At 38.3% G+C, this 12,245-nt stretch overlaps 1 protein-coding gene across 1 annotated transcript in view; it reads left to right on the top strand.

Moving 5' to 3' along the window:
- asic2 (acid-sensing (proton-gated) ion channel 2) overlaps window positions 1-12,245 on the top strand; it is a 673,491-nt gene that overhangs the window by 586,895 nt on the left and 74,351 nt on the right. The window lies entirely within an intron of this gene.

Genomic DNA, 12,245 nt, shown 5'->3' with positions numbered 1-12,245 from the left:
ACGCTCACGTACTCACACATATACACACGCACTCACACTCCAGATACAGAAGGGCACACAGGACGCTACATAAATTAAAATAAACATAGAAAAAACAAAACAACAAAATCAACACAACTGTACATACACATTCACTCACACATGACTGTTAGACACAGAATAAGTCAAATCTGAATAAAAACTAAGACAGAGTTCAAATATAGTCACAAAATACAAGATCAACAACAAAATTCAACAAGATGATCAAAAACTATTATAGAGTCTAAAGTCTATGTGGACGCGTGTCTAGGGTCCTGTGTTTTTGCGGCGCATCTTCAGGCATCAGCGTGGTTGATGCAGTGCATCTTGAGTGTTCAGGCATCAATGCTCTGGACATGCGGGGGAAGGCCCGGCCACTAGACGCTCAATGTCGAGCACGCACCCCAGACCTGGCTCCAGGGTTGGGCCCCGGTAACGTCAATCCGACGACGTGACTGGCTTTGTTTTTATGTTCATCATAAGGGCTTCTGAACCATCTGACCCGTCCTCCAGGACCCGTTTGCTTTGGGTGACTCTACCAGGGGTGACAACATGGCTCCTGGGATCATTCGGGCACTCAAACCCCTCACCCACGTTCAGGTGGCGGTTCAAGGAGATTGATGCATTTAAAGAAAAATAATAACCAGTGAAGATGTCATCACCAGGACAGTAGGTGGTACATCACAGAGTGGTGAGCTCTGAAGGGACAGTGGAGAATAAACCTGCACACACTGATATACATAACATTGAATGGTTGGAGGATGGAAGTTGTGGTATTTTGATAAATGATATCACAGTAATCTAAGATGGGAAGAAATAGTTTTGATATAATCTTTTTCCTAAAACAATTGATGGACTGGTAAAGTACTTTTAAGCAGTAAAGAAATGTTGTTAGTAATTGTTTGCATGTGGGTGCTGAGTGAGAGTGAGGGGTTAAGCCTTAACATATACAAATTTTTCAACAGCTATAATTGGTGATGAATCAGTAAATGTTACATTTATTTCATTAACAGAAAAAGGACAAATTTGTTTCTGAAACAACATACATATTATTTAGATGTATTAAGTAGTAATTTGTTAGACTGTAGCCATAACTGAACAGTATTGAAATCATGTTGAACAGAGGACTCAATATCAGTAGTAATACCATTCCATAAATTTGGATGAATAAATAACCGTATCATCGGCATAGAGTTGGATGTCTCTGTGTGGGGTGATACAGGTACTCCGCACACAAACACACACTCACACACACATTCACATATTCACACACTCCTCCACAGGACAAGTGCAGGTCATGTATTGGACCAAATCACACCAATCTTGTGTCATTACACCTCCTCTTCTCCTTCCACCCCCTGTTGTGCTCGCGCTCTGTTAAGGGCACTATTTCAATCTACTGTTCGCATCGTGAAAGTGCGGTTGCTAGGTGACCGTAATTTTATTTTTTTCGCTCAGATTTACCTAACTACTTCTTTTATCAGAGCCTTCAGGCAGCACACACAGTCAGAATGAATGAAATAAGAATTGTATTTGACGATTATGTACTTCAGATATTTGACATAAGTGTGGGCCTTGGTGCTGTTCTAAAGAGTGGATTATCTTTTTATTTGTTCATTCCTGAATCCCTTTGTTCTCATTTAAGTTACATATTTGATCAGCACATTTTCTGCTCACTATACATAAAGAAAATAATAATACTTGACACTTGTATTGTGCTGCTGGAGAATGAAAAGACATTTAGAGCTACACTTAAAGGGCACATATGTTATCATGTTGTTGCCTCATCACAAACATACCTGGGGTTGTGTTTAGTTTCATTTGCACACACACATGCTACATATTTTCACTGTTCTTCTCTAAAACTGAAACCACCTTGTGATGTCATGTAGTAATACAAGAAGTGCTCCACAGTGTTTTAAACTCCATACACTTTCACCAGAATGATCTGAATAATCTCAGTCAGTTAAAAGTAGCTGTTCACTTGAAAACTACCACTTCATGACATCACAAGGTGGAACAGAGCATTTTGAGGTTTGGAGATATAGACCAACTAATAATAAAGAGTTACTCAAACATGTGTGAATGAAACAAAACACAACTCCGAGTATGTTTTTGAGGAGGTAATAACATTTTAACATGGCTTTAATCTCACAAGAGTCAATTTTGTGCAATTTAGGACATTTAAGTCATTATTCATTCAACCCATAAGTGGTAACTAAGTGGTGGTAAGTTACATTAGCTACAACTGCCCAGGGGTAGACTGATAAATCTGCCAGGCTGCACCATCAGCCCCTCTGAGCATCACTGACCTCATTTACACTTTAAACACCAGTTGAAGTATCCTGCCTAAGGACACAACAACAGTATATGCACTAGTTGGAGTGGAGTTTGAGCCTCTAACCTTTGGACTGGTAGACCTGGACTTGGACCATGATAACGATAATAATAACGATAAATCAATAACAGTAATAATATTAGTAATCATTAAAAAAGGAGGAAAAGAGCGCATGAAAAAGTGCAAAGAGTTAAAGTTGCACTATGTTTTCTGGTGGAGGGTCTGCCTTCCGCTTGTTTCTATGGAGATGTTAGACATTAAACAGCTCTAACTTACATTTATTCAGCTACAGGAGGTTTTATAGCTCAAAAATACCTCAAAAAAATACATTCTGACTGTGAGCCGGGTCGCTTCTCCACAGATCTGACGTGCATCTTGGTCTGCTTTGGTCTCCATGAAGTCATACTGTGAAACAATCCAACGTGATAACATCTCCATGGAGAAAAGCATTTGACAGACCCTCCACTTTATTTTTAGTCCTCCTCCAGATCCTGAGGAAGAGTTAAAGAATCTATGTAGCATAAAAAGGGCTCCCTGGTTGCATGAAATAATTAAACAAGTCTCTGAGTGGTGAAGATAACATTGTCTTTGCTTTTTTCATCATAGTCAAAGCTCTGGCTGTTCTTTAGTTTATTTATTTGCTGCTCTCACAAACTAATGCTTGATTGTCTGCACTCGTCTCCATCCTCTCTGTGACATTCTAATAAGTACAAATTAAAAAATCCATGTGAATTGGAGGTTGTTAAAATTTAATCAAGTCTCTAAATGTTTTATTTGGCCCACTTCGTGCCACAGAGAGCTGATGGCCGTCGGCATTTTTCGATTCTCATTATTTAATTTGGTCCTAATTAACACAGTAATGGTTGAGTGTCCTCCTGAAGGAAGGGCTCTGGGGACAGCACCACTCATTAAAGAGTAACTATGTACCAAATCAATACACGAGGACATCAGCTTTTTAACTCAGTGTCATCTCACAATGTCTTTGGAAATTTAATAACATTATTAAGTTTGATTATAATAAGAAATATTAGTTTAAATCCCAGCATCTAACTTTTTTTTTTAGAAAGAGAAAAGAAAAATGGCTTAAGTAAAAGTGTGTGGCCATTTCCTTCTTGTCTCCATGAAGATGTTGTTCTTTTGGCTATATCTTATAATAGAGAATGTTCTGAAGTAGTACTTTTTATTTCCTTGGAGTCCTGCAGTTGATGTGCCACTTCCAGAAAGTTACATGATGTTACTTTAACAAAATGCTGCTCTATTTTACCACATATTTCTATTCAGAGCTCAAATATTAAACTTGTAAAGTGGAAGTTTTCTTGTAGGTGTCTTCCCTCTGCTCGTCTCTATGGAGATGTTCTTTGTCTGAACTGTCCCCTGGCATTAAACTTAACTTTCTGTGGGAGTGGTTTTGCATCTCCACAGAGCTGACCCGTAACTTGACCTTAAACATCCTGTAGCCACGGAAATAACTACATTTACTGCAGAACATTGATTCATACCTACGTAGGCCCACCTCCAGAATGTCTGAAACTGTTAGGATGACGGCTATAGGCGACATAACACTGGATAATACATGAATGATGGCAGCTAGAGCAGATTTTTGTTATGTCAGATAGATCTACAGCCGGTGTCCTCATGTTTGTTTGACCGTTTCAGTTAAAAAAAAAAAAAAAAAACAATTGCAGGGGCTACAGAGATTGAAATCCCTACACAAACCCCTGTCTGAGCTGTTCTCTCATATTGAAGAGTATTGGGCTAATGGTGAGCCTCTCCGCAGACATTACACAGACACGTTGCTATGTAAACAACAGCGTCTGGTCTCCGTGTTGTCACGATGACTGAATGACATTTTAAAAGCTCTGTCGGTTGGATGTATGCCTCTGGATGTGTGCAGACAAACTGTGATTAGTGATGTAACATAAACAGTCTGTTGCATCAGTTAGCTGCAGCTTTATTTCAATGGTGTTTTATTTGTTTTTACTTATCTTAGTCATACAAAACAAGCAGCCAAATAGTTTTAATTTATATTTTCATAGAGTAAAAGTTTACTTTGTGTGTCTACATTTTATAATATGCTTTTTTAGATGGGTAGATTTTCATACATGAGCTGTAACTGACTGAAAGCAGCTGGAACTGATGTATAGCACCACTTCATCTCATTGCTGAAATTCAACTTGAGAACATTTACTCATGGTTTATCAAAAGAATCGATATACAGATACTAATCGATACAAAAACTATAGTATCAAAACCTAGATCCCAAGTATCAATACTAAAAAAAAATGGACTTTCCTGAAATATTTTTAATCTGGTCTTGGTCTTGGGTTTTAAATGATGCCATTTTGTGAATGGCTGTACCATTCAGGAGATATACTATTTTGTTTTTAATTTTTAATTGCTCTGACAACCATTCTATCTTTTCATCATTCTGAAACTCATACATATCAGCATTAGTATAAGACCACATGGTAATTTTAAAGCACCTATTATCTGTGTAAAAACGACATTGTTATCTGAAAATAGTGTTTTTATAATCTCATTATAGAAATACTTCTTAAATTATTGTATTTTATTCATTTTATTTATTTACCCTTGGATCATGATGTTATTATTTACACATTTTAAATCGCAAAAAATAATAAAACAATTTACTTAAAGAAATAGTCCGCAAACTACCGCTTAAAGGTTGTATGGAGGATTTTTTTTTTGTTTGAAATTGTCATTGAAAGTTTAAAATACAATTACAGAGATGTAGCAGCCTTGTAATTATGATGATCAAAAAAAAAAAAAAAAAGAAAATCTATCAACTGTGGACGTAGTGAGGCCAGATAAACATCAGCCAATAGATAACAGGGCTCCCTCATTTTCTATTGGCTGTTAGGTCGTCGATCAAACTCTCTAGTGTAACTGACTCTCCGGCGCGTGGGGATTACGTGGTTTATGCAGCGGTTCTTAGAGACTTTTTCTAACTGTCGCTTCCTTGCAGTTCGCACAAAGTTTGTTGCGATGGTGGACGAGAATCCACGACCAGTTCGCCGCAAAAGAAAGTCCGTTTTTGAGGTTGCTGAAAGACGAAGAGACGGGGAAAAGGAGCGAAGACAAACTGAGGTGATTCTTGGAGATTCTTTCCGGCGATGACGCGACTGAAGCAGACGAAGGGTTTAAAAATGGACGCGTCGGTCGCTAAACTACCTCTAGACAGGTCACTTCAACAGTAATTCTGAACGCGCACTGGATGTAAACAAGCATGATTTCTAGAGTAAAGAGGCAGGAGGAGATGTTTCTACTGAGGGAGCTGTGAAGGAAGAAGATGGTGTCACGCATGCACAACATTTGAAAAAGGACTGTCGGTGTATTTGTCTTCCCTTAAAAAATCCTCTATACAACCTTTAAGAAAGATGCGGTGCCCAAAGCAATCAAACGTTGCCATAAACATTATTACGAACAGAGTCGGTGTTAAGGATTTGTTGGGGCTGGTGTGTAGGTGGCTCATACCACGCTCTCCACAGAAAGCCACCCTCTGCACCAGACACCTGACCAAGGGTGACTGGAGGTCTGCCAAAATAAAATGTAAACTTTCTTCTGTGGCTTCCCTTGCACCCTGTCTGAAGTGTACTTGTGGATTTACGTACTCGTCTGCACTAAAGGAAAGCAGCGAGGACAAGGTTTGCCGATCTGCGACCCACGGCGAGTACTTCGTTTCTCCACTGAAGTCACATTGGAGTCATTGCAAATGGGCCGTGATCAGTCTGGAGCAGCGCGCATGTTTCTTCACTTAGTTTGACTTCACATATCATCATAACCTTTAAGTACATTTAGAGCAGCTCTGATAGTACTGCATGGAGCTCAAAGGCCCTGGTCTAATCACAGTCCTATAGTGGGGATTCTGCTTATAGTGTTTGGTGCATTTCCTCCCCTTCCTCCTCCTCTTGTGTGTTTCCTGTGAGCTCATTCCGGGCCAGCTCACGTCTGCAGCGGAGGAAGGGCAGAGAGGGGACTCCCAGCTCCACTACACACTCTGTCCAGACTCCACCATATGGCCAAGTCACATACATCATCATCACATACACACACACGCACACACACGCCATTCATCACACTGGGTTTTTACTCTAGAACTGCTCAGGGGGCTTCACACTCGGAGAAAATTGGTTCTAAAATGAGACTTGAGCGACTTGGAACGAGAAATGTGCAAAAAGTAATATCTGAGTAAGTTTGTGGGGGCGCTTCCGGCTCCATTGACTCTGTTTCCAATTGACTTTACGTTGGAAAACTGTCACCCCCTCTCTCTGTCACCGCTGCAGTGAGCCTCATCATTTTGGTCCTAAAATGTTCACATTAACCCGCATCCTGGTGTTTTTATTTCCCTCAAAATTCGCTTGCATAACTGCCAGCGTCATGAGCTTCATTTGACTGGAACCGAACGCTATCGGTGACGTCACACTCCCTCAGTCCACTTCTTTATGCAGTCTGTAGTGCAAAGAGGTAACTGCACAAAACATGACTACAGCTCTCCTATAGGTTTGTAAATGTCAGAAAATTGGAGGAAATAATCAAAATCGATCACTTTTCTTTAATTCTAAACAATCGCTATCAGCATCGGTTATGAAAAAAAAAAAAACATACCAAGCTCATTCCTTTTTTGGATAATTTGAGCATTTAACAAAACCAAAACAAACAAAAAAAGACAAAACTAAATTATAAAATCGTCACCCAAGTCAAGTCCATCTGTATGTCCATGAAAAACGAAACCTCGACTGGACCAGGACTAGAGCAGGACTGAACCGGGTCTACATCAGGACCAAAGTAGAATAAACTGAACAATGCTACATAGGCTTAGTAAGTACATCTAAAACCTTGAGATCAAATAAGAACAGAAAAGCCAGCGGTTTTAGTTGCAGAGTATGTGCTACAGTATTGATCTCAAGTTCGAGTCGATCAATACAAAAGTTAGTGATGGTTTAAACTGTTGTGATGCTGGTCCCCCTATACTCCTGAAACTCTGGATTGAAGTAAGAGCTTTAGTGTCAGTATTTATGTTTCTAAAATACATTTCAGATTGTTTTACTGGGTTTGAAATTAGATGGCATTAACTCTAAAAGGGCTGATATAAAAACAACAAAAAACAAATGTATTTAGTGGTTAAAGGTCCTATATTATGCAAAATGAAGCCATGTTATAATGCTATTACCACACCAAAAACATACTCAGAGTTGTGTTTTTTTATTCACACATGTTTGAGTAACTCTTTATTATTAATGTATCTACATCTCCAAAGCTTAAAATGCTCTGTTCCACCTTGTGATGTCAGGAAGTGGCCATTTTCAAGTTAACAGCAACCTTATCTATGTTTTAGACAAGGAAACATTATAACATAGATAAGAAAATAAACTAATATGAGCCCTTTTAAAAAATGTTCATGGTTACAAAGGTAGACGCACGGTTTGTCCTACATGATATCACAGTTAAACTTATGTCGAAATGTTGTACTGAATTTGTATTTTCTTCTTCAGTTTTTAATGTCCATTTGGCTCACATCTTGCAACTTCAAAGGTGCACTGCTCAGCTTTTCTGGTGGAGGTTCTGCTACCTGCTTGTCTCCATGTCGATGTGTGAAAAATCCCTCATTTGTCCATGGCAAATGAGAAATTAAATTTGTCAACTGGACAAAAGTTTATTTGGTCAAATGCATTTCGCAGCTCATCCAAGCTGCTTCTTCAGTTCTGGTCAAAATGCTGCTGGACACTTCCTTATATCTGCCTGAAGAGAAGAGCTAAATAATCCGTGTATCATTCGTTCATTTGTTTTTCAATATAAAACCAAAAATAAGAAAACAAAAAAACAACTGTTTTCCTCATTATTTGTCTCCAAAACCAAAATGAAAAAACGGATAACGATTTGTTTTTTCAGTTTTTGATTTTGTGTTTAAATGACCTGGATCAGTCCTTGTTCAGTCTGAACGCGGTGCAAAAGTCCGGCATCGCAGTCACGGAAGTCACGTAAACGGGAAACGGGCGTTATCTGTTTTTTCCATTCTTCATTTAAACACAAAATCGAAAACTGAAAAAAATGAATCGTTATCCGTTTTTTCATTTTGGTTTTGGAGACAAATAACAAGGAAATGAATGAACGAATGATACACGGATTCTAAATAACTACTCTGAAACTAACACACGTAATTGTTTACAGTTTCTGTGAATTAGCTAGTCCTACTGAACTGCCCTGAGTGTGGAGTTTTATTAGTAAACTGAATTTCTCCTTTGCCCTCCATGAAGATGTTATTGCTTTGCCTGGAATGTCCCATGGTATGACATTAAACATATCCATCTAGCATTTACCAATTATGTGTGTTTCTATTGCTCAAAAATACAATAATTCAATTTGTAAATAGGGGCGACTCTCCACAGATCTGAATTGTAATAGCTTAGTGCTGCAACCTGCTTGTCTCCCTTTAGTCTATACTATTGAACATTCTAGGCAAAGCAATAATATTTCCGTGGAGACAAGCTGGTGGCAGACCCTCCACTAGAAATATTACGCAGTGTATCTTAAAGGCATCTTGGTTTGGTCCTGGTTTGGCCAGAGTTTACTTGTGATGTAGTACCGTCTTAGTCCTGGTTTAGTCCCAGTATTGATGTGGTGTTCATTCAAGTGTGACTGCAGTCTCTCAGATGACGGTGCCTTTGTGGCTGTAGAATTGCAAAAGTACTATCTGTTATAAAGACATATAAAATACCTTCTCTCTCCTGTGGTTTTGCCTGGTAAATTATCTTCAACTCAAAACTGCATTTCAGTTTTATGCTGGTCTCAATCTACCTTATGATTTTCTTTTCAACTTACAACAAAAGTTTGAACAAGCTATTCCATGGCTCATGTTTAAAGGTGCATTGTGGAACTTTTCTGGTGGACTTTTTTGTCATGGAGATGTTACTTTGTCTGAAATGTTTTACAGTATGGTCTATCTTCATGGAGACCACACCAGACCAAGTTCCAGCTCAGATCTGTGGAGAGGCAACACCGCTCACAGTCAGAATGAATGTTTTTCTAGGTATTTTTGAGTTTAAAACCACCTGTAATTGAATAAATGTAAAGTAGAGCTGTTTAATGTCATACTGTGGAACATTCCAGGCAGAGCAATGAAATATCCATAGAAACAAACAAGTGATGGACCCTGTGGTGGATACTGTATCTCTGCCATCACTCCATGGTGTTAGTATTATTTCATTTCATTTCATTTACAGCACACATAATTTATAATTCCTTTATTTAGACTTATATTTTAATCTGGGTGCACATATTTTAGTTAATGTAAATCTGAATTATCACTTACACTTGCCGAACAAAGGGGGGAGCACAATGTAGTTAGTTTGTCTAGTTTATTATCACTTATTATTTTCTGTATTATATTTATTTGCCTTCTTGTTACTTTGATTAAGTTAGTAGTTTTAATAAATTATTTAGTGTAATTCTCCCCTTTTGTGTGTGTTTTTTTTAATTGGCCCTCATGTATTTAAACACCCCTGTTCTTTGTCTGATTGGGTTAGTTTTGTTCTGTTCAGTTTGATTTAAGTTACCCCAGTTCAGCTTTTTGTTAATGATTTATCTAATTTGAGCCTTTGTTATCATCTTTTTTTTTTGCTTTATTAAATTTAAGCTTTTTATACCTTGTCTTTGCCTTTTTGCTTGGTCCACTACACACCCTCAACCAAAAGTTACATAGTGCACCTTTAAACTCTCCCATTAAACCACTGTAAATGTATTCAGTTCAATAACACAGATTTTCACCAGTTAACATTAGTGTCCATACAATGTGTTCATACATGGATTCTAACTTCATGTCTGTGGGTGACATTTTGAGGACTTTTCTAAAGATATCATATTTTGTTTTGCTGAATTTTCCAATCGCTACGGCAACAGTGCTCATTTTACAACACTGAAAACCTTATACAGCAGACAGCCTGGGCAAAACATTCTGAAGAATTTCACAAGTTGCCAGTATTGCGATCGGCTGTTGATGTTTTTGACAATGTTGCACCAGTAGCTTTAGTGATATCATTCTCAACACTTTTTTGCACCTTTAACCTCTCGCAAAACCCAATTTAGACCCTTTTCTTCATCTAAAAGGGACCATATTTTTGATCTGTTATGATGCAGTTTCCTTGCCAAAAACAAACCCGGAGTTGTGTTTTGCTTCATTCACACACATAAAGTCTGATTTTCTTATCTCAAACACTCTGTTCCACCTTATGATGTCATGTGGTAATACAGGAAGTGCTCCACTGTGTTTTTAAACTCCATACACCTTCACTACAATCATTAAATTCAACCCTGAAACTGCCTAAAGCTAAAAGGAACCTGCTGAACTTGAAAACATCATGAGGTGGAAGAGCGCATTTTGAGCTTTGGAGATGTATACGGTCAAATAATAACAGATTACTCGAACATGCTTGTAGGAATGAAACAAAACACAACTTCCGGTAAGTTTCTGAGGAGGTAATAACATTCTTAGCTCACAAAAGTGCGTAATATAAGACCTTTAAAGTCCACTTTCTGTCCAACTCATATTCTCACACCGACCAGTCATTCCACACCTCCTACACACTACAATAAAGTCCCTTCAATACTTCTCACTTTGGTCCCTTATATGTACGTATCATAAGAGTAATATACCCTGTGGCTGTATAGGCTACACGTGTTAGAAAAGCTCGTTCCCGTTGCCTGGATACTCCCTGTACTTGTTACGTTGGAGCTGAGCAAGCCAAAGTCTGATGGAAACATGATGAATGGGCTGGGAGTGCTGGACGCTAATCTGTAGCTGTTACATGGAAAGCCAAAGAAATCAATCAGAGCCATTACAGACGCGCATGTCAGCTGGATGTGTGCACAGAGCAGGATTTTTCTTACTAAATGTCAGTCTAAACAAAATGGAGGAGGCTTTGGTTGAGTTTTTTTAAGTAGTTTTAGAAGTAGAGACTGTGGAGATTTGTAAGAGCTGTGTCTCTCTGTCCCTCTGAAGGTTGTTGCCAGTAAAAAGTACTTTTTTTACTCAAAGGTGCAGTGTAACTTTTTGGATGGGGGTCCGTCACCTGCTTGTTTCTATGGAGATGTCATTGCTCTGCCTGGAATGTCCCTTAGTATGGCTTTAAACAGCTCTACCTTACATTTATTCAATTACAGGTGGTTTTATAGCTTAAAAATATCTAGAAGAACAGGCATTCTGACTGTGAGCGGGGTCGCCTTTCCACAGATCTGACCTGTAATTTGGTGTGGTTTGGTCTTCGTGAAGATAGAAAGGTTTAATACCATAGTGTCAAACATTCCAGACAAAGCAATAACATCTGCATGGAGAAAAGCATTTGATGGACCCTTCACCACAAAATTTACAAAATGGACCTTCAAAGCTGCATTTTGTAACATTTTAGTGAGAAATAGACTAAAATAACATGTTTTTATTGCACTTGAAACACAGAAAAACACAAAGTCCTTACAATGAGTGGGATTGTGTCGCCACAAACAGAACAGGATGAGGACTTCACCTGTTCCATGGAAATGTTCATCCTTTGACTATAGTATTCCACAGTGTGACATAAAACTAAATCTAAATCTTCCTACAGAATATTACAAAGTATGCTTGTTTTCATTTTCCATTGAATGCCTCCATAAAGTTGTCTCTTTACTTTTTTTCTTCCTTCTTTCTAGTCTCCACATACAATATGTGTTGCACTCACTGTTTCAGGGGATTACATTGATCCAGCTTTTGTTTAAATTTGAAAGTACGTCTGTATTAAAGCCCTTCAGATTAAATAAGAAAAAGATTAAAAGAGCATCAATCATTCAAATCCATGCTGAATATTTTGTGTTTGTAAGTATTATTTAATCTACAGGAAAG

The sequence above is a fragment of the Boleophthalmus pectinirostris genome, unplaced genomic scaffold, assembly GCF_026225935.1.
Source record: "Boleophthalmus pectinirostris isolate CB_2022bp ecotype Guang Dong unplaced genomic scaffold, ASM2622593v1 HiC_scaffold_17, whole genome shotgun sequence".
In the NCBI taxonomy this organism is placed as follows: Eukaryota; Metazoa; Chordata; class Actinopteri; order Gobiiformes; family Gobiidae; genus Boleophthalmus; species Boleophthalmus pectinirostris.
This window is presented reverse-complemented; position numbering and strand designations above follow the sequence as displayed.